We start from the raw sequence: 19781 nt of genomic DNA on the forward strand, positions 1-19781 counted from the left end.
CGCGCTCCCATGCCGCCGCCGCAGCATCGGATCCATGGCTTCTTCTCCTTGTTTCCTCCTACCCTGCTCGCGAGTTGGAGGCCCGCAGGCGACGCGACCTTCCTCTGGACCGTGGGGCTCTCCAGGGAGCAGTGGTGGCATGTTGGCTGGCGCGAGCGGCCGGGCCAAGCAGATCTACTCTGAGGCGAGGATCTAGCGGTGGTGGCCTGCGGCATCAGCGCGTGCGCGTTCTCCACGGCGGGGTGGACTGCAGCGGGGCCGCGGCGGCGCGGACTGGCGAGGAGTTGGCGGCGGTGGCGGTAAATCAACTGCGACGACGGCAGGAGGAGGAGGCGCTGGTGCCGCCGCCGCCATGGAGACCATGGGAGCAGGAGGAGTGGGGCCCACGTGACAGTGAGATGGAGAGAGAGAAGAGTTGGATATGGAGAGTGAAATTTCACTAGTCCGTTCGTTCTGCACCTCTTGAAAAGCTAAATGACTAGCTAAATTCCTATTTGGCTAGTGTGATTTGAAGAAGCTGTTGGAGATGCTCTTAGAGTGCACTTAGAATGGGGAAACGTTGATGAAGAAATTCGGTATCGAAGATTGAATTCCTAGATACTTCTTTTTTGTAAAAAGAATTCTTTTCCTATAACAAAAACTTCGAAACATAGTATCGTATAAATCATTCGTCCCCATTATGTTTTATTTAGGATTCTAGAAATGAGCTCCAAACCTTATGTTTAGAACTCCTTTTGGGAAATCCAATGAGCGCTGTGTTTATCATTTGTAGTAATATAAGCATATGCAACCCTTGTTGTATAATAAGTCCTGGTATTGTTACTTTCATTGATGGAATAATAGTGTCCCTCTGTTTTGAAATAAATAAAGTTTAAGAGAAACTAATTAGTTAATTTATTTTTCAATTAATTAGATTATCTCAGACGTCATTTATTTAAGAATGAAGAAGGGGGTAAACTTAACATATGAAGGTGATATGACGTTAATGCCAAGAGGACAACGACGAACCTGCATTCGTTGATGAGTGGGGTACTGGGTGCAACTCTGAGGAACAAAAGATTAAAGCATTAGACTCGGTAGATAGAATCTCCTTTAGTCAGTGATTGCTTTCCAAACGAATCTTTTCTTACACAAACGTACCAAGCAAATGGCTAAGAAGTACCCCACTCACCCATTGACTGACAATATCACGCATCGGTCATCGGTGCAGTGCAGAATCCACAAGGAAAAAAAAGGAAATGTTCACGAGCCTCACAGAAAGAACATAAGTCCTTCTCAAAAAAATTTCTACAGTATTCGTCACATCAAATTTTTAAACACATATATAGAGCATTAAATGGAGTTGAAAAAGATAACTAATTACACAGTCTAACTAATTAGCACAAGATGAATCTTTTAAGCCCAATTAGTTCATGATTGGATATTATTTGTCAAGTAACAATGAAATATGCTACAGTATCAAAATCTAAATCTTACACCAACTAAACACACCCTAAGTCCTTGTTTAGATCCAAACTTCAAAATTCCAAAAAGATTTGTAAAACGTCTGCATGGTATACTAAATGTAGTTGAAAAAAAATCGTATTACACAAATGGACTGTAAATCATGAGACGAATCTAATGAACTTAATTAGGTCGTGATTAGACATTAAATTGCTACAGTAAACATATACTAATGACGGATTAATTATGCTCATTAGATTCATCTCGTAATTTACAGATGAGTTCTGTAATTAGTTTTTTTAATTAATCTATATTTAATACTTCAAAGGTGAAAATTTTCCTTTTCAAAATTCCAAAAGAGGGGAACTAAACACACCCTAAATTGAACGGCCAGTTCCTGTCTCCAGATGGCCTGTTTCCGTTTGTATACAGTAATATGTCGTTTTCCCCCTACTTTATTTCGTTCTATTTTTTTTCTTTCATTGTAAATTTTCTTCTGCGTTTTGGTATGAGGCCGTGTGCGTTGTAATACTTGTTACTCCTACTCCCATCCGTTGCAAATTATAGATGGTTTTGGCAAATTTAGATACATAAATTTTACTATGTATCTAGATATAGTGCGTATCTAGATTCATAATAAAAATTAGACTTGACAAAATGAATTATAATTTGAAAAGGTGGGAGTAAATGAAATCTTATCCAAGAAAGTTCTTGAAAAAATATGTAGGTTGAATGATTGAGAGAAAATTTGGGACAGAACTTGTTCTTCCGAGGCTGATGAGAATAAATTAATTAGCGCCATCAATTCAATGGGATTCGCACTCACCCAAACAAATCATATAGGTAAGATCTTCCCGTTTGCCTCTTCTTCATTAAGCATCAGCCTAGCTTTCAATACCGAAGCTGGTATTTACGACTAATTATTCTTTTAATGATAGGAACTTGGCCACCGATAGAGAACCACATCTGATGTGACTTTACCGATCTCAAGATTAGTCAATTTAATCTCAAGATGTGCGTGCATAAATATCAAAATTAACCACTCTAATAATCAAGTTGAGACATTCATATGCATGGTTATATGTGTTTGCATTCATAGATATGAGTGTGTCTCCCCACCGTCAGTTTTTTTTAAAAAAAAGCTCTCGTACCAGTCAATTATAGGAACTTTTGGCAACACTAATCCATGCTAGTAGGTAGAGGAAGAATGTTACCGCTAGCGGGCAATGGTGGAAGAAAAATGCGAGCAAGATTCCTAGCTAGCCACGTGTGAATGGCACATATTATTTCTTTTGGAAAAGTTCAATTTCCCCTTCCGGCTAGCATGATGGTCTAGTTCTCAACTCCGAACTATAAAATATCGGACACCAAAAGCTATCCAGCGAAGGAAACATGACAAATTAGGAGTATTAAATGTGAATAACTGACAAAACTTATTCCACAACTTCTGGTGTTAATTGCGAGATGAATTATTTAAATCTAATTGGGTCATGATTAGACAATGTTGTGCTACAGTAAACAACCTCTAATTACTAATTAATTAGGCTTAATTAGTCTCATGATTTCCTGTCCATCCGTGTAATTAGTTCTATAATTAGATCTTGTTCAGTCCTTCTAATCTTCGGTTAAAAATTACTATAGTAAATTTCGTTCAAATTTTTATAGAATCTAAACACACCTAGCCCTTTGAAAATTTTGGTAGATCGGTTACATCGGCAGAAAGGGCTCGATCAAAGTCGCCTTGGTAAAATCACTTTAGCAGTTAGGACCTGGCAGCTATTGTGATTTTAGGCCGCAGATCTAGGCACTGCTGCATCAGGGCCGTTCAAACATACATCGGGTGCTTCCTCCTGACTTCCACTCCACCCCACCCCCACCCACCGTGCTGCGCTCATCTCTAGTGCGCTAGGCCCGAGGCACCTCCGCCCTCACCACGGCGCAATAGAGCAGCCCAACTTTCAGGGCGCCCTCCTTCCACATGCTCACTCGTTGCGTGCCAGCCACAAAGCAGTGAAAGGCAGGCTTGGCACATGCCTGGCGCCGGCGCCCCTCTGGCCCTGTTCCTGGTCGCATCCCTCAGCGCTCCGCGCGCCTACGCTGCGGCGAGCAGCTTCACACGCTCGCCGCCAAGTCGGGCCTCCTCGCTGTGACATCCCAAATTTTTAATTTGGCTAAACATAGATTAGCAACCAATGTTATGCATAAAGGATAAAAAAATTAATAAAAACATCAAAATTCATTTTTGCAAACAATTGTATATATGTATGAGCATATGTGTGTACACTTTCAAGTAAATTTATAACTTTTAAATTATTGCTCAAATGAAAAAGTGTATGAAACGAAAATTGTAGATCTTGAAATTTTGAACAATTTTAGTATTCAAAAGTTTTTCATTGGAAGCCAAGAAAAAGCAGAAAAATTGAGTTTACAGACTGGATCTTGAACTTCGGGTTAATTACGAAATTGCCATCCACTTCATCTCCTACCTTCCTCCTCCCTGCACCTTGCCTACGGCAGCGTCCGTACGCCTGCGCGGCTACTCGTCCCCTCATGAAAAAAGACTTAAAAGTGATACAATATCAGCCCCAGGAGACTGATAATACTTTTATTACATCAGATGGTACATCACCGTACAACTCTACGCGGAAGTGGGCAGTGAAGCACCACTATCGCGAGGATAACAACTAACACCCACACAAAGATATTAACTACGAAGAGGGGGTCATCAGAGTCTTGCGCCATACGGAACTTCCTGCAGGTGACCCTATCCACAGGCAAGGTTGGGTGCAGGACGGAACCTCTACTCAACGTCTTCGGGAACGAAGTCTGGATCTTACTCTGTAAAAATTAAGAATGGGGTGAGTACAAACGTACTCATCAAATCCAACCACACCCACGGAGGGGGTATAAACAGAATATAATGCACAGGGTAAATCAATGATGAGGCTAGGGTTTTATTTGCGGAAAGCAAATTTTGATGCAGGGGTTCATTTAAAAGAAAGGATTTTCAAAGCAAGTTTTCTTGTCCCAAGTAACACGTAGTGTTGATCCACACGGGATCCAAGTTTTAAACTGCTACCAGACTCCTCATCCGCCGTAGCACACGGCACAACTGCCGGACATTTTTCCAAAACAACTCACGCCAACCCATCCCAAAAGAAACACTAGTTGCGTGACCACACCGTAACTCGCCCAGTACCGTGGGCACGGCTATTCGAATAGATTCGTAACTCTGCAGAGGTGTGCAACTTTACCCACAAGCGGGGTACCACAGCTTGATCACCGTAGTGTCAGTGCAGATCCCAACAAAGCCATTACCCACCTTAGCTAGACCTGACTAGCCATCACGGGATCCACCAAGGGTTCATTGACCTATCACAGAGGTTTTAACCGGGGCATAAGTCACACAGAGCTAATCCCTTCTCCTTGATCACCCGTTGCTCTCAGCTCTCCTGATGGCTATCAGACTAACTTGTGGGGTTTATGCTAAGCCGTTGCCCATTCAACGGTCGAGTGGTTTGCACGATAGTGGAGTTAGGTGAGATGACACACCAACTCGGTTCTTAGTTGTGACAAGATAGATATCTCTCTTCCCTGCTGTACCACACAGGCACGAGCACACCAATCGGCAAATCACACAAATGCCATACATCCCATCTAAACTCATCTTTCGAAATTCCACATTTCTCCCTTCCCACACACGCACACATTTTCTTTATAAAACCAGTTGTATTGTGTATAAGGTCCTAAGCATTCTAGCAGCGATTAACGTCCAAACAAAACACACTCAGACATTAATCTAGGTGGTCAAGGAATGGTTATAACAAATCAAGGAGTGGCTATCCAACCATGTTTTCAGCAGCCAAAACATATGCAATTTTATAAAACAGCCCAATAGGTTGTGTTTATAAAAACTAGGATAAAACATGCATCAAAGGATGAGATTGAACTTGCCGTCTTCAAAGCCTTCCAGGAGGTCCTGGTCGAAGTACTGTCCTTCGGGCTCGGGGTCGCGGAACTGGTCCTCATTCGCTTGCTTGCAGTACTGCTCGTCGACGGGTTCTCCCTCGTTCACACCGTGATCTACGACGCGTACAAACAAACACACAATCAATAAAAAAGAAATAAAAGTTTTATCGTTGAGCTCGAATCGGAATAAATTGAGATATGGAGATAGGAGTAATATTTCTGGACGGTTTCCTAATGCCATGGCCAAAACTATAATAGGAATGGCGTGGTAAAGTTTCAGGTCGATCGGAGATTGTTTGGCGCATAAAATGATAGGTTACAGAGAGGTTTAGGGGTTAAACAAGGGGTCAAGGACTTGTTTGTAATTATTTATGAGATGGCAAGAGCTTGGTTATAATTTTAGAAAATATTTGGGGCATACTAGAAAGGTGTAGGGATCTAATTAATATTAAGTTTGCATGGTGGAGGGTCAGTTTCCTAAATAGCTAAAAGTAGAAGGGCCTTTAAACAAAAGAAACACAAAGGGGAGGGTTCTTTTAGGAAATAGAGGGAAGGCCAGGGGGTTTTGTGGCAAAAAGCCACCCTCTTCCTCCTCCCTCCATGGGAAACAGAGGAGCGAAGGGGAAGCCTCTGCGCCGGCCGATTCGGGCGGCCCTGGGCTCGGTGGTGGCCTGGAATATGGGGGAAAAGGGAGAGGAGGAGGAGGGGTCCGATTCCCCTACTCACCTCAGGCGGAGGTGGTCTGTGGAGGGCGGGCGACGGTGGCGGGCAGAGGTGGCCGGCTATGGCCGTGGCGGTGGCGCTGTAGACTTGGGGAAGGGGCGAGTGGTGGTGGAGATGGTTGCGGTGGCAGAGAGCTGCGCGGAGGCCCTCTTTATAGGCCTAGTAAGGCGGTGGAGCGGGTGGGGCAGGTGGTGGTGGCCGGCGAGCGGCGCGGCGAGCCTTAATGGTGTTCGGCCGTGTTTGCGTGTCGCGGAGCGGTGTGTGCATCGAGGGCGGCGTCCAGGAGCGGGGTGCGCACGTGGCCGGTTCCTGTGGCCGACGTCGAGCTTGGCTCGCGCCCCCGCGTCGAGGCGGCACAGGCGGTGGCGTTGTTCGCGCACAGTGCACGTATCGCGCACAGCCAGGCGATGTGACAAGGCCGGCAGCGGCGAGCGGCACGGCCGCGTGAAGCGCGTGCGCGCATTCGTGGACGGGAGGGTGGCGGCGAGTGGCTCGGCAACGTGCGGCGCGCGGCGAGCGGCGCGGCAGGCATTGCGGCACGCGGAGCGCGTGCGCGGGGGCGCGCGCGTGGGCGTGTGGAGGCGGCCGGGAGTGAGAGCTCGAGCTAGGCTGGGAGCAGGGGCCGGCGTGCGCGGGGAGGGAGCGGCCGGGGTGAGGCGGTGGCCGGCGCAAGGGGCACGGTGGCGTCCAGCTGCTCTGCGCGTGCGCGAGAGCATTGCAGAGGAGGGAGAGGGGAGAGAAAAAGAAAAATGGAAAAGGAAAAGAAGAATGGAAAAAAGAAAAAGGGGAAAGAGAGAGATTCGCTTGGCGGATTTCGCGGCGGCGACCGCGGCCGGTCGCGCACGCGCGCCAGTCGGGCTTGGCGCGGCAGTCGTCGGTACGCGACGCACGGAATAGGAAAAGAAAGAGATGACACAGTGATTGATTTCGGGTGTCGCGGCGGAGATCTGATAGGACAGGTTTCATGAATTAGGGCTCAGGGGTTTAGGAAGGTTTTGAGCTCAACGATGAAAATTATTTTAGCGCGTTATTTAATTTTAGTGAATCTTTCCGGGATGTCACACCTAGCCGGCCACGCGCCGCGCCCCCGACCAAACCCGCCTCCGCGCCCCTGGTTTCGTCCGAAACCACTCCTCCCTGGCGCCCTCCGAGCTCGCCACGCGCCCCGCCAAGCCAGACGCCGCCACGACACCGGCGACGGCGCAACAAGGGCCACGTCCCGGCCTTTCCCCAGCAGTCCGAACCCCTGTCTGCCCTTCCCCGGCCGCATCCCCTGCAGCGTCAAGCCCCTCCACACCTTCCCTGGACACCCCTCTGCTCGCGTGAACACCTCCCGTGACCTCCATGGCCGCCGGCCATCCTGAGCTCCGTGGAGCACCCTCATCCACCCTCCATAGGCTCCAATCGAACCCCTGAATGGAATCCCCTACCCTCCCTGAACCTCCCTAGCCCAGCCACCCCCTTTCTACCTCGTCGGAACCCCATCGCCGACATAGCCGCCGCCGGCCACTGGCGCCTGTGGACAGCCCGCTACCGTCTACCCCAACCCCAACCGAAAGCACGGTCAGGTAGCCCTCGGCCTCCTCTAGCTTTTCTCCCACTTTTCCCTCGCCGCCGGTGATGAGCCTCACTGGAATCCGGCCAGGATTCCACTGTTCCCCTCCCAAGTCCGGCCAGGGACCTATTTGTAATTAGAAAACTGGATTCCAGGGGGTAAACAGCAAAAGTTACATGAACACTTAGCTTTGAACTTTGAAAATTCATAACAATTCGTAGAAAAATAGTAAAAATGCAAACTCAACTATTCTGGAATCCTTGAAATGAAATCTACAACTTTGTCAACATGGCCATGAGCAGATTATGAATGTTTTTATCTCTGGATTTAAAACTAGATAAAATGAGACTTAATTGTTCTAAGAGTTCCACACATGAACTAAGGATGATTTTGGGATGGTAGGCTTACATAACTGAGTAGAGTATCACATAAAAGGTTCATGACCAGAAAACGATTGTAACTATATGTTTCACTAGCTCTTGGTTTAATCCATGAATAATAGCACTAATTCGAGATAAATAGTTCTAGCATTCAAAAACTTCTGAAATTTTTACTGAAGCATTCTCATGTTTAGAATAGGTTTTGGTAAAATTTTGGAACTCACAAACATCATGGAACACTCTGGATAATTAGATCTTGTTAAATATAGCTTTAGTTTCTATAATTAATAGCCTCTGGAATTTGCATAGGAAAAATGTGAATAATTTACAGAATGCTAGATATCATATTATTATTATTTAGTAAAAGTTTGAGAACCAATAATGGTATGGTTAATTCTGTATAAATGGATCTTTGTTCTAGTAGTAGCTGTTTATTTTATTTTTCATGTTTAATCTGTTGCATCAAATTAGCTGAAATTTATAAAGTAAGGAGAACACTCGGAGGTGTACCTTGTGTAAAAAGTTCAACATCAGAAACCATGTATAACTCTAGTTATAAGCATCACTTGTTCTTCTAGTGATTAGTTAAGAAAAATGAATTTTTTGCACATTGATAAAATGGAAAAACAGCAAACCTTGCTTAATGAGTTTAAGTCAAGTTAATTACTACTCTATAAATGTTTGACCAAGAAAATGTAATGAAGAAATTTTATAATAAAACTTGTGTTACAACTTTATAGTGAAGGAAAGAAATATAATTTGTACCATGTTGTAACATGAACACTTTGCATTCATATAGACGCTACGACTTTCGTCGACGGAACGAACGAGTTGGTGCCAAAGTCCGAGAACGCTACATGAAGCTCAAGCTAATCTAACTCAATTGCCGAAGACCCGGACCAATATTCGGAAGAGCCCAAGGCTAATTTTTGCCTAGGAAGGCAAGCCCCGGTGCATTTAAATGCCTATTATTTTCAATTATATGCAATCTATGTTGTAATTTATTTATCTGTGCATTTAAATTTTTAGGAGTTGATTGAAACCATAGATGCATGATCCTAGGTACCCATGTTTTGAATACTAGAGGTTAAGCTCGACTAGATGCTCTGCTAATTAGGACCGGTAAAAGTCGAGTGGTTTCCTGCTACTCGCGAGATAATAGGTTCTGACTGTTTTATCACATACTACAATCATAAGGCTTGTGGCGGGATCAGGGGACCCTGTCGGTTTAGTAAAAAGGTAATAAGGTGCAGTGTGTGGTACCTTTGTTAAGCGTTTGAACGTACTAGCCACATGCCGAGAAATATGGTAATTGGTAAGCAGAGTACCTAATTGGACTGGGGAGTGGACTTTACCCTCACCCTCTTTGAACATTGCACATCATTCTCATGCGGCCAATATGCGGGTGCAGAGTAGCCGTACTCTATAGTCGAGTGGGGTGGCCCTGATCCACGAGCCAGAAAGAAAGGGAAAATGTTGCGTGGGTGACTTCGCTCTCCATGCGTGTGTGTTAGGTTTGCCTTGCAAGGTTAAAAACTCGATTCGAATCGGCCGCCGTTCACGGTCAATGAGACTGCTTAACACTTTTGCCATATAGAGTAACAAGTGGAAGATAATGATGATAATATAGAAGTATTTTGAATGTTTATTCTAACATGCTTGTTTAGATATAGATGCTCACCTAGAATGGTTAATTGAACTAGAATTATAAAAGCTAAAATCTGAAAGTATGGATCTACTCTTAGTTGCTTTCCGGCAAAACAAACCCCTCCAGCCAAAGAGTCTCGTATGTCTAGTTAAGTGGACTAAGTATATCCATTGACGAATAAGCCTTGCTGAGTATTAGTATACTCAGCCTTACTTGTGGCTTTGTTTTCAGGTGTTATCTTCGGGGTTATGGTTGATGCCATGTACGGACTTCATCATGACGTCTTGTTTCGGTGCTAGTCTATCGTTTTATTTCCGCTGCAATAAAGAACTCTGATGATCTCTTTTATGATTCAAAAGCATTTTCTTAATTTGAACTTGGTCTGTAATAAATTTATGATGTACTCTATGATGTAATAAATTTTGGAATGTTGTAATCTCTGGACTCGCCTTCGTGTGAGTTTTGTGCAAGCTTTGGGTTCGATCGAACCGTAGGTTATTTCATCGGGACTTTACCCGACAGCGCTGCCGGATTACTCTGTTTGAAGTGCGTGTTAACCTGTATTCTCTTATTGGAGATAGTTAGCGCACTTGAGCCGGATTAATTCGGGCGGTTCTGCCACACTCGCCTCCAACGCCTTCGTCCGCAACTCTGTCCTCGCCTTCTACGATCGCCTCCCGTCCTCCCTAGCCAGTGCCCACTAGCTGTTCAACGAAACGCCCTGCCGCTCCACCACGCCACCGCGCAGAACACCATCCTCACGGCGCTGGCCTGTCGTATCCCTTGGACGCCGGCGACGAGCCACCGTCATGAGCACGCACAAGTCCAGCAAACAGAGGAGATAGCGTGGGGAAGGAGAAGAACCCTGAATGCCGATAGAGTTTAACTCAGTTTTGTCATGTGTAATCCAAATTTTATTTCCTTATTACACGACATGAAATATATTTACCAGAGGCCAGGTACTGCCACTATGGGCCCACAAACTGACGCCTACACATCTGTGTCGACGTCGAACACGTATGCCCGGGTTACGTAGTCGTCGCCGGATCTCGCCTTGCGTCACGCTGCTGGGTGCGTGACACCTCCCCCCGCCGAAGAACTTTCATGTCCCCAGGCACGCACCGATGGAAAACGCTTCTGCAGAACGTACCAATCCTCCCAGGTAGTAGAATCTGCAGGCAAATGACACCCTTGCACACGTACCAAAGGTACCGCTGAGTTACCTTCTTTGACCAACCGGCGCTCCACGATTGCAGCCGGTTCCAGTGTAGTGATATCCAAGTTTAGAGGTTTGGGCAGCTCAGAATATATGGAGAATAGTTTGGTGTGAAAGGCTTGAGCTGGGAAACATGAAATACATTGTGGATCTTGCTATCGGAGGGTAGCTCTAGTCGGTACGCTGCAGCACCAATCCTTTCAGTAACTGGGAATGGACCAAAATACTTGAATGCCAGCTTGGGATAAGGACGATTGGTGACTGAAGGTTGAGCATATGGTTGTAGTTTCAACAGTACTTGTTGGCCCACCTGATACTCTCTGTCAGTACGGTATCGATCAGCATATATCTTCATGCGATTTTGTGCTTTGGACAGGTGATCCTCCAGATTCTCCAACTACATCTGTTTGTCCAGAACCAGTTGAGCCACAGACTGTTGTGTGTCTGGTGGCACCTCGGTCACCACTGGGACCCGTGCTTCATAACCATAGAGAGTTTTGAATGGTGAACAACCCAGGGCTGAGTGAAATGTAGAATTGTACCATAGTTCTGCGAGGGAAAGCCACTGGCACCACTTTTTGGGAGAATCGTGGACTGCACAGCGTAGGTACATCTCCAAGCACTGGTTGACTCTTTCAGTCTGGCCATCCATTTGTGGGTGATATGCTGAGCTCATCAAAAGTTGGGTGTCATGCAGTTTGAACAGCTCCTTCCAAAAGATACATAAGAATATCTTATCCCGATCAGTGACAATTGTGTGTGGAAACCCATGTAACTTAATGACATTATCCAGAACAGTCTTGGCAATACTGTGGGCAGTAAAAGGATGTTTGACTGGCAAGAAATGGGCATATTTGGTCTGTCGATCAACCACCACCAAAATGACAGAGTATCCTTCTGAAACTGGAAGGCCTTCAACAAAATCCATGGATATGTCATGCCAAGCACCTGCAGGTATAGGAAGTGGTCGTAGCAAGCCAGCAGGATGTTCATTGCTATGTTTGGCCTATTGACAGATACTGCACTACTTCACAAAACTATCAGCATCCCTTTTTAAACCCTTCCAAGAGAACAGATTTTTGAGTCTGTAGTAAGTTGCATTCATTCCAGAGTGCCCTCCAATGGGGCTAGCATGAAAGGCATTGATCAGCTTGGTTTGGAGAGCAGAGTTATTACCAATCCAGACTTTGCCATGGTGTCTGATGAGACCGTCCTACAAGGTATATCCTACTTCATCAGGGCTATGAATGGCCAGCTGAGTTAACAGATGTTGTGCTGCTTCATCAGTTGCATAAGAGTTCAGTACTTCTTGCAGCCACAAGGGTTGAGAGGTTGAAATAGCCTGAATAGCCATTAGATGATCTACTCTAGATAATGCATCGGCCACAATGTTCTCTTTGTCTTGTCGGTATACCACCTTAAACTGCAACCCCATAAGTCTGGACATAGCTTTTCACTGCATGTCAGAATGTAAGTTCTGATCAGTTAAGTAGGCCAAACTTTTATGATCTATCCTGATCAGAAATTCTTATAGTTCCAAGTATGGACGCCACTTCTCTACTGCCATGATAAGGGCCATGGATTCTTTTTCATATATAGATAAGTGCCGATGAGTAGGACCCAAGGCTTTGCAGAGGAAAGCAAGTGGCTGGTCGTGTTGGATTAACACCGCACCAATGCCGTCATCACAAGCATCAGTTTCAACTATAAGCGGTGAATTGAAATCTGGCAGCCCTAACACAAGAGCAGTGGTCATTGCTCGCTTCAAAGCATCAAATGCTTGTTGTGCTGTGACAGACCAAAGGAACTGTTTCTTCTTGAGCAACTGAGTTAGAGGTTTACAAGAAGCCCATAACCCTTAACAAACCATTGATAATACCCAGTGAGTCCTAGAAATCCTCTTAGCTCTGTGACTGCTGTAGGTACAGGCCAATTCATCATGACAGTAACTTTGGTGGGATCAGTAGCTAGTCCAGCATCTGAAATGATATGGCCCAAATATTCAAGTTGATGTTGAGCAAAAGAACACTTACTGCGATTCAAACAGCAACTGATGCTCCCTGAGTTTACTGAAGACTGACTCCAAATGGTGAACATGGCTCTCCAATGTTGGACTAAAAATGAGGATGTGATCCAAGAAAACTAACACAAACTTTCGCAGAAAAGGACCAAGAATATCATTCATCAAGCACTGAAATGTAGCTGGAGCATTTGTGAGCCCAAAGGGCATCATCTTGAACTAATAGTGCCCATGGTGTGTTTTGAATGCAGTTTTGAACTCATCAGCCACTAACATTCTGATTTGGTGGTAACCCGATTTCATGTTCAATTTGGTGAAAAACTTGGCCCCAAACATTTCATCCAAAATTTCTTCTATAACAGGCATGGGAAACTTGTTCTTGATGGTAATAGAATTCGGGTTCCTATAATCAATACAGAACCTCCAGGTACCATCCTTTTTCTTAACTAACAGCACAGGTGCAACAAATGGACTTGTACTATGAGTGATAAAGCCTGCTTGTAATAATTCAGTGACCCGCCTCTCAATTTTAGACTTTTGGAGGGGAGAGTACTTGTTGGGTCTGGAGTTGGGTGGTACAGCCTCAGGTAGCAAGGGAATAGAATGATCATGAATTCTTTGTGGTGGTAATGCTGTGGGATCTTGAAACAAGTCACTGTATGTCTACAGTAACTGAATAACTGAGTCTGGTATGGGGTCAGGGGGAGTTGCTGGCTCCATTGTGACCAGAGCATAAGCCCAGATGTCATTGCCCTTATTCTATTTTTGTACCTGAGTAAGGGGAGATTCAGAAATGGCCAAGGCCGTATGCAGTATTGCTTGAATCTTAACAGCAGCACCATCAACACTGAATTCAATGGTCTTGTTTTGTCAATGATAGCTCATATATAGGGCTGTGAAGTTGTAGCCAGTCATAACCCAAGATGCCATCATACACATCCATGTCCAACACTCTCATATCAGCAGCGAGAGTGTGACCTTGACACCACCATGTCAATTTGGGTACCGTTCTGTCACATGTCAGGATATCCCCATTAGGAAGTTTCACCTGCTTGGGTGGAATGGGCACTGTGGAAAGACCTGCCCGAGCCACAAAGGATGAACTCACAAAACTATGGGTACTACCACTGTCCAAAAGTAATAGCATGACCTTGTTCTGAACCAGAGCTCTAATTTTGATGCAGGAGTCATTGTCTAGTGCAGACAGGGCACTAAGAGAAAGCTGACAGAATTTCTCGTTCAGAGCATCTTCCACAACCAACTGATTGAGAATGTCATCAGTCAAGTTCACATCCAAGTTGTTCAGTGCTAAACCATTAAGATGAGGTTTTGGCCTCTTGGAACATTTCTCCGCATGGCTTGCATCACATTTCTCAGCACAATAATAACACAGCCCATTAGCCTTCCTATAATCTTGTTCCTGTCTTTCCCTCCATAATGGACTTGTAGAACTGGACTGCTTAGAATCATTTCTGCAGATAATGACCTGGTATTCCCATGTGTGAATGTTCTCTGAGCCTTGTACTTCCCTCTCTCTAGCATTTTTTGCTGAATTTTGGCAAGCAGAATGGCTTTGGTGACCTTGTCAGGTAACTGCATTTGGATTGCTGACTGAATATCAGGTCTGAGGCCCTTGATAAATTGTGCCACAAAGAAAAGCTCTCCATACCCAGAGTTGTGCATACAAATTTGGAATTGTAAGGACTCAAATTCCGTAGCATACTCCTCTACAGTCCCTCTCTGTTTCAATACCAGTAATTCATCTAGAGCAGACCTGTAATCATCTGAACCAAATTGCTCCTCCACAGCATGGATAAATTCAACCCAACTACCCAAACCATGTTTCAACTTGTACATTTGCAACCACTTAGCAGCATTATCATCAAGATGTAAGGAAGCAGTTGTGACCCACATATGTTTAGGCACATTGCAAACCTGAAAATAATCCAAACACTTGTCCTTCCAGATTTTAGGATGTTGGCCATCAAAGCGTGGAAATGATAGTTTAGGAGTATAATTGCGACCACCAACATGATTGTCTTGACTGACATGCCCAAAACTGAACGGATGACAGCCGTGACTATTCACACCAAAATGACCTTGGTGTTGAGGTGGGGGTTGCTGCGCGTCCTCGGTACGCATGAAATCTGTGGTCAGCTTGGCCACCGCCTGACCCATCGCTTCCACCTTCTTCGTGAGAATGTCCTGAGCGTGGCCATAACCTGCCATGACTTCTGCATTATGCTTGAGTTGAGCACGGATCTGCTACAGGTCGCGGTCGATGTCGGTGACGCGCGCGAACAGCAGGTCCAGGCTCTCCATCATCTGTTCCCAATGAGAAGCATCCTGGCGTTCGTACTCCTCCATCACGTCCAACAGAAAACGTGTTTGAATTGATGGTTGGTTGCTCACACCACAAGCCAATCCGAATTGGGGGGATTATAGGCGCGACCTCACTGCGATGTGCAAGAGAAGTCAAGCAATCCCATCCCATCCCGTTATCCAGATCGAGTCTGACGGAACACAGTAAGCAACCCACACCCAAAACTAACAAAAGTAAAAGCTCACCGGAACTCGCTCTACACGGAAGGCTGAGGGAATGCCGTGGCGATTGCACCTCAAACGTCGATCCAAATCGAAGGAATCCAGCAATTGCACAACGAAATCCTGATACCAATTGTCGTATCACTTGGACGCCGCCGTCGTGAGCACGCACAAGTCCGGCAAACAGAGGAGATAGCGTGGGGAAGGGGAAGAACCCTGAACCCCGATAGAGTTTAACTCAGTTTTGTCATGTGTAATCCAAATCTGATTTACCTATTACACGGCATGGAATATATTTCCCAGAGGCCAGGTACTGCCACTGTGGGCCCACAAACTCACGCCTACACATTTGTGTCGACATCGAACGCATATCCCCAGGTTACGTAGTCGTCGTCGGATCCCGCCTTGCGCCACGCTGCTGGGTGCGTGACATGGCCCGAGTGGGGCACCTCGAACGCGCACAATGCTTGCTCGAGGATATGCTGCAGGGCCACAGGGACACCATCTCGTACACTACGGTCGTCACTGCGCTCTCTCGGGCGGGACACGCTGGGCGCTCTGTGGCCGTGTTGTGCCGCATGCTCGCTGAAGATGTTGTCCCCAATGAGGTGGCCCTTGCCGGCGTGGTCATGGCATTTGCTCGCCATGGGGCACCAATGATAGTGGCAGTGGCTCATGGGGTTGCTCTGCGCGGGGGGTTGGATGAGTGTCATTGTAGCCACCGGCCTGATTCATGCCTATGCAGTGGTGTCAGATCTTTGTTGTGCATGTGCTGTGTTCGACCGGATGCCGGATAGGAACACAGTCACTTGGAATGAAATGCTCAATTGATATGTGAACGCAGGGATGATGGAAATTGCTGCAGAGGTGTTCTAGAGCATCCAAGAGCGTGATGAGGTATCTTGGTTGACAATGGTTGATGGTTATATCCATGCAGATCTCATATTGGATTCATGCGGTAGATGCAAATGGCAATGAGGCATTGCTTATTGATTTGGTGAAGGCATGTGCTCGGTACTCTCTGGTCTCAGAAGGCCAGCAACTGCACAGTGTTATTTTGAAGAACGATCTTGATGCTCATGCATTTGTGCAAGCGACCGTGATCCATTTCTATGGTTGCAGTGGTCTTAATGGGCTTGCTCAGATTCAATTCAGATTTTCAGATAAGTCACATATAGCATCGTGGAATGCTCTTTTGGCTGGTCTATTGAGAAGGGATCCAATCCATGAAGCACAACAGCTGTTTGATGACATGCCTGAGAGGGACACCATTTCATGTGGTACTTTTATATCTGGATATGTACTGAATGGATGTTCAGACTTGGCATCGCAGCTCTTTTTTTTTATGCTGAATGCTGGTGTTGATCCAAATGAGATCACGGTGGCGAGTGCTTTATCAGCAGTTTCAGAATCTGCCACATTTGGATCAAGGTAGATGGACCCATGACTATATAATCAACAGATCAATCATGGTTACTGATAACCTGAATGGTGGTATGATCGATATGTATGCCAAGTGTGGAAGTTGCTGATGCAGTGCAGTTATTCAATCTTGCCAGTGATAAGTTCTCTTCAATTTCTCCCTGGAATGCTATGATCCATGGTTATGCACACATGTCGCTTGACCCGTTTTTGCAATTACAGAAGACCGGCATTAAACCCAACTTAATTACATTCATTGGAGTTTTAAATGCATGCTGTCATACTGGTATGGTAGCTGAAGGAAAACAACATTTCGAGTCCATGATGAGAGAATTTGGAATCCAACCCACAATTAAACACTATGGTTGCATGGTTGATCTTCTTGGTCGAGCAGGGTACATGGAAGAGGTAGAACAGCTTCTCACTGTGATGCCCATTAAAACTGATAAGGCTCCGTTTGGATGTCGACATTGGAGGTCTTGGCATTGAATTGGTTTCAATACCAAATCAGTCTAGTATTGATATTAGGTTCCAATATCAAAGCGACTGTTTGGATGTAGATGAAATTGCAAGATGGAATCAAAGAAGCCAGCGAATACCAATTCTTGTATGGATGTCCATACCGTGGCATCTGATTCTGGCGGTCTGGCCATCTTCATTCGGGGTGCAGCTTCCACGCGCCGCCCACATCTTGTCGGCGAAGGGGCGCGAAACTCGCTGCGGAGGGAGGCAGGGGAGGGGCGCGGAGCTCGCCGCGGAGGGAGATAGGGGAGGGGCGCGCACAGGGCTTCCCACGGAGGGAGGCAGGGGAGGGGCGGCGCAGGGCTCGCCGCGGAGGGAGGAAAGGGAGGGCGGCGCGGCTTGCCCGCCGAGGGATGTAGGGAGGCGCCACGCGGCTCGCCGGCAGAGGGGCGCGGGGCTCGCCGCGGAGGGAGGAAGCAAGCAGGGGAGGGGCGGCGTGTCCGTGAAGAAGGAGGCGGCGAGCTGGAGAAGATCGAGTTGTGTCGCCTCGCCGAAGAAGGCCGTGCACGCCGCTGCCCTGGTTTGCCGAGAACTCCGCGAGCGTGCCACCTGTGCCGCGCCGCCCTGACTTGGTCACCGACGATGGGGAAGAAGGGGGCACGAGCCGTCAGATTTGGGGATGGAGGGGGCGGCGCCGAATTTGGGAACGGAGGGGAGCGGCGCCGGTGCTCGACTTGGGGATGGAGAGGAGTGGCGTCAGGCTCGATGGTGGAGGGACGACGCGCGGAGAGAGCCATGGCCGTCAGAGAGACGAAGGCCGGCCGCTGGAGCTTCACGCCCGAGGGAGGGATGAGAGGTAGAGAGAGATCGATGCGAGGGAGCACGATTCTGCCCAATACGGAGCGGAACGGCTCGTTATTGAGGTAAGTTTCCAATTCCAATGCCGTGAGTACCCAAACAGCTGGCATTCGGTGTAGCCGATTCCAATTCCAAATTCCAAGCCTCAATGTCTACTTCCAAACGAGCCCTAAGGTACTTTGGGGCAGCATCCTTTCGGCAGCAAGGGCTCAAGGTAATGTAGGCTTAGGAGAGAAAGCTGTAGAAGAATTTGCAAAGCTCGATGAAACACATGGTGCATCCAAAGTAGCATTGTCTAACATCTATGCCGATGCTGGTCGTTGGACCAACGTTTCAGTTGTTAGGAAGAGGAACTCCAGGATGAAAATTTGCAGAGAAAATGAGGAAGCAGTGGCCTTGTATAGTTATCGTATAAAGCATTTCTTCAATTTTATCTCTAATAGCCAGCTGATGATGGCAGCTAGTTTCTTTGTCTGTTATTCGTCCTTTTTGCTAAAGACGCGGTGCCCATTGTTTCTCTTAAAACAAAAAGCAAGACTAAATGTTTAGTAACCAAAATATAAAGAGAAAATTCCCTGTGTAGCATTTAAAAAACTTGTTCTTCCTCCATAGCACCCAAACTTCAAAACTTCCCTATGAGTGCAGCACCGAAAATTTTGTTCCATATCTAGCACTTCCGTTAGTATGAACACCTAACAGTGTTAACTGCAAGGGAAAAAGACCCTTTTGCTCCTCTTTGGGTTCCATCCTATCTGGTACATGGCTGTCAGCATGGCATGCCGACATGCTCATACACTTGCATGAACATGAATAGAACTCTCTGTCTAGACTTGATACAACATTGTACTCAGCAATACCATTGTCCATGAGTCCATTGGATGAGACAATAAGAACACGGTGCTCATGATTGCTGTCACCTACGATCGAAGTGAATGCGCTGCTCCTGAAAAGCTCATTCGAGAACCTCTCAAACATCTTTCGTGTATACACCGTGGCCGCGTGCCTTTCAAGTGGGAGCCCGACACGAAGTGCTGGAGCAACCTAGTGGGATTTTAGAATTGGTCACACTGTTGAAGGGCGCGAACAAAAAAAGAGTAATCTTGAGATGCGGTGAAAATAAATAAAAAAACATTTCTTACTTGTTTTGTGGCATGCTCCTCGCGTTCTTCCTCGGCCTGCCTATCTTCTATCATGCGGTTGTATTGCGAAACAAATAGGTGCATGGGTGCGCCTCTAGGGATATATGTCTTCAGCATGTGGTTTGCACTTTCACTTCTTTGATTGCTAGTCATGCCAGCACAAAAAGTGTCAGAGAAATAATATGGCTTGGCCCACATGGCCCTGTTGTCGTAAGCACGGTTAAGCAGTGGCGGAGGACAGATGAAAATCGAGGTATGGCGAAATTGAAAACTTAAATCAACAAAGTAAGATTTAAACAAAAACACCTATACACATGTAAATGCAAGATGTGATCCGATAAATGTGAAATTGCCGTGCTTGCTAAATTAACCAGCCAATCAGTAACAATTAAATAACTAAAG

General features: G+C 46.2%; 1 pseudogene; it reads left to right on the forward strand.

The window, feature by feature from the left end:
- Window positions 1–3473: 3473 nt before the first annotated feature.
- LOC120709805 lies at window positions 3474–18644 on the forward strand (annotated as a pseudogene).
- The last annotated feature ends 1137 nt before the right edge of the window (window positions 18645–19781 follow it).

Source organism: Panicum virgatum, chromosome 5K, assembly GCF_016808335.1.
Source record: "Panicum virgatum strain AP13 chromosome 5K, P.virgatum_v5, whole genome shotgun sequence".
NCBI lineage: Eukaryota > Viridiplantae > Streptophyta > Magnoliopsida > Poales > Poaceae > Panicum > Panicum virgatum.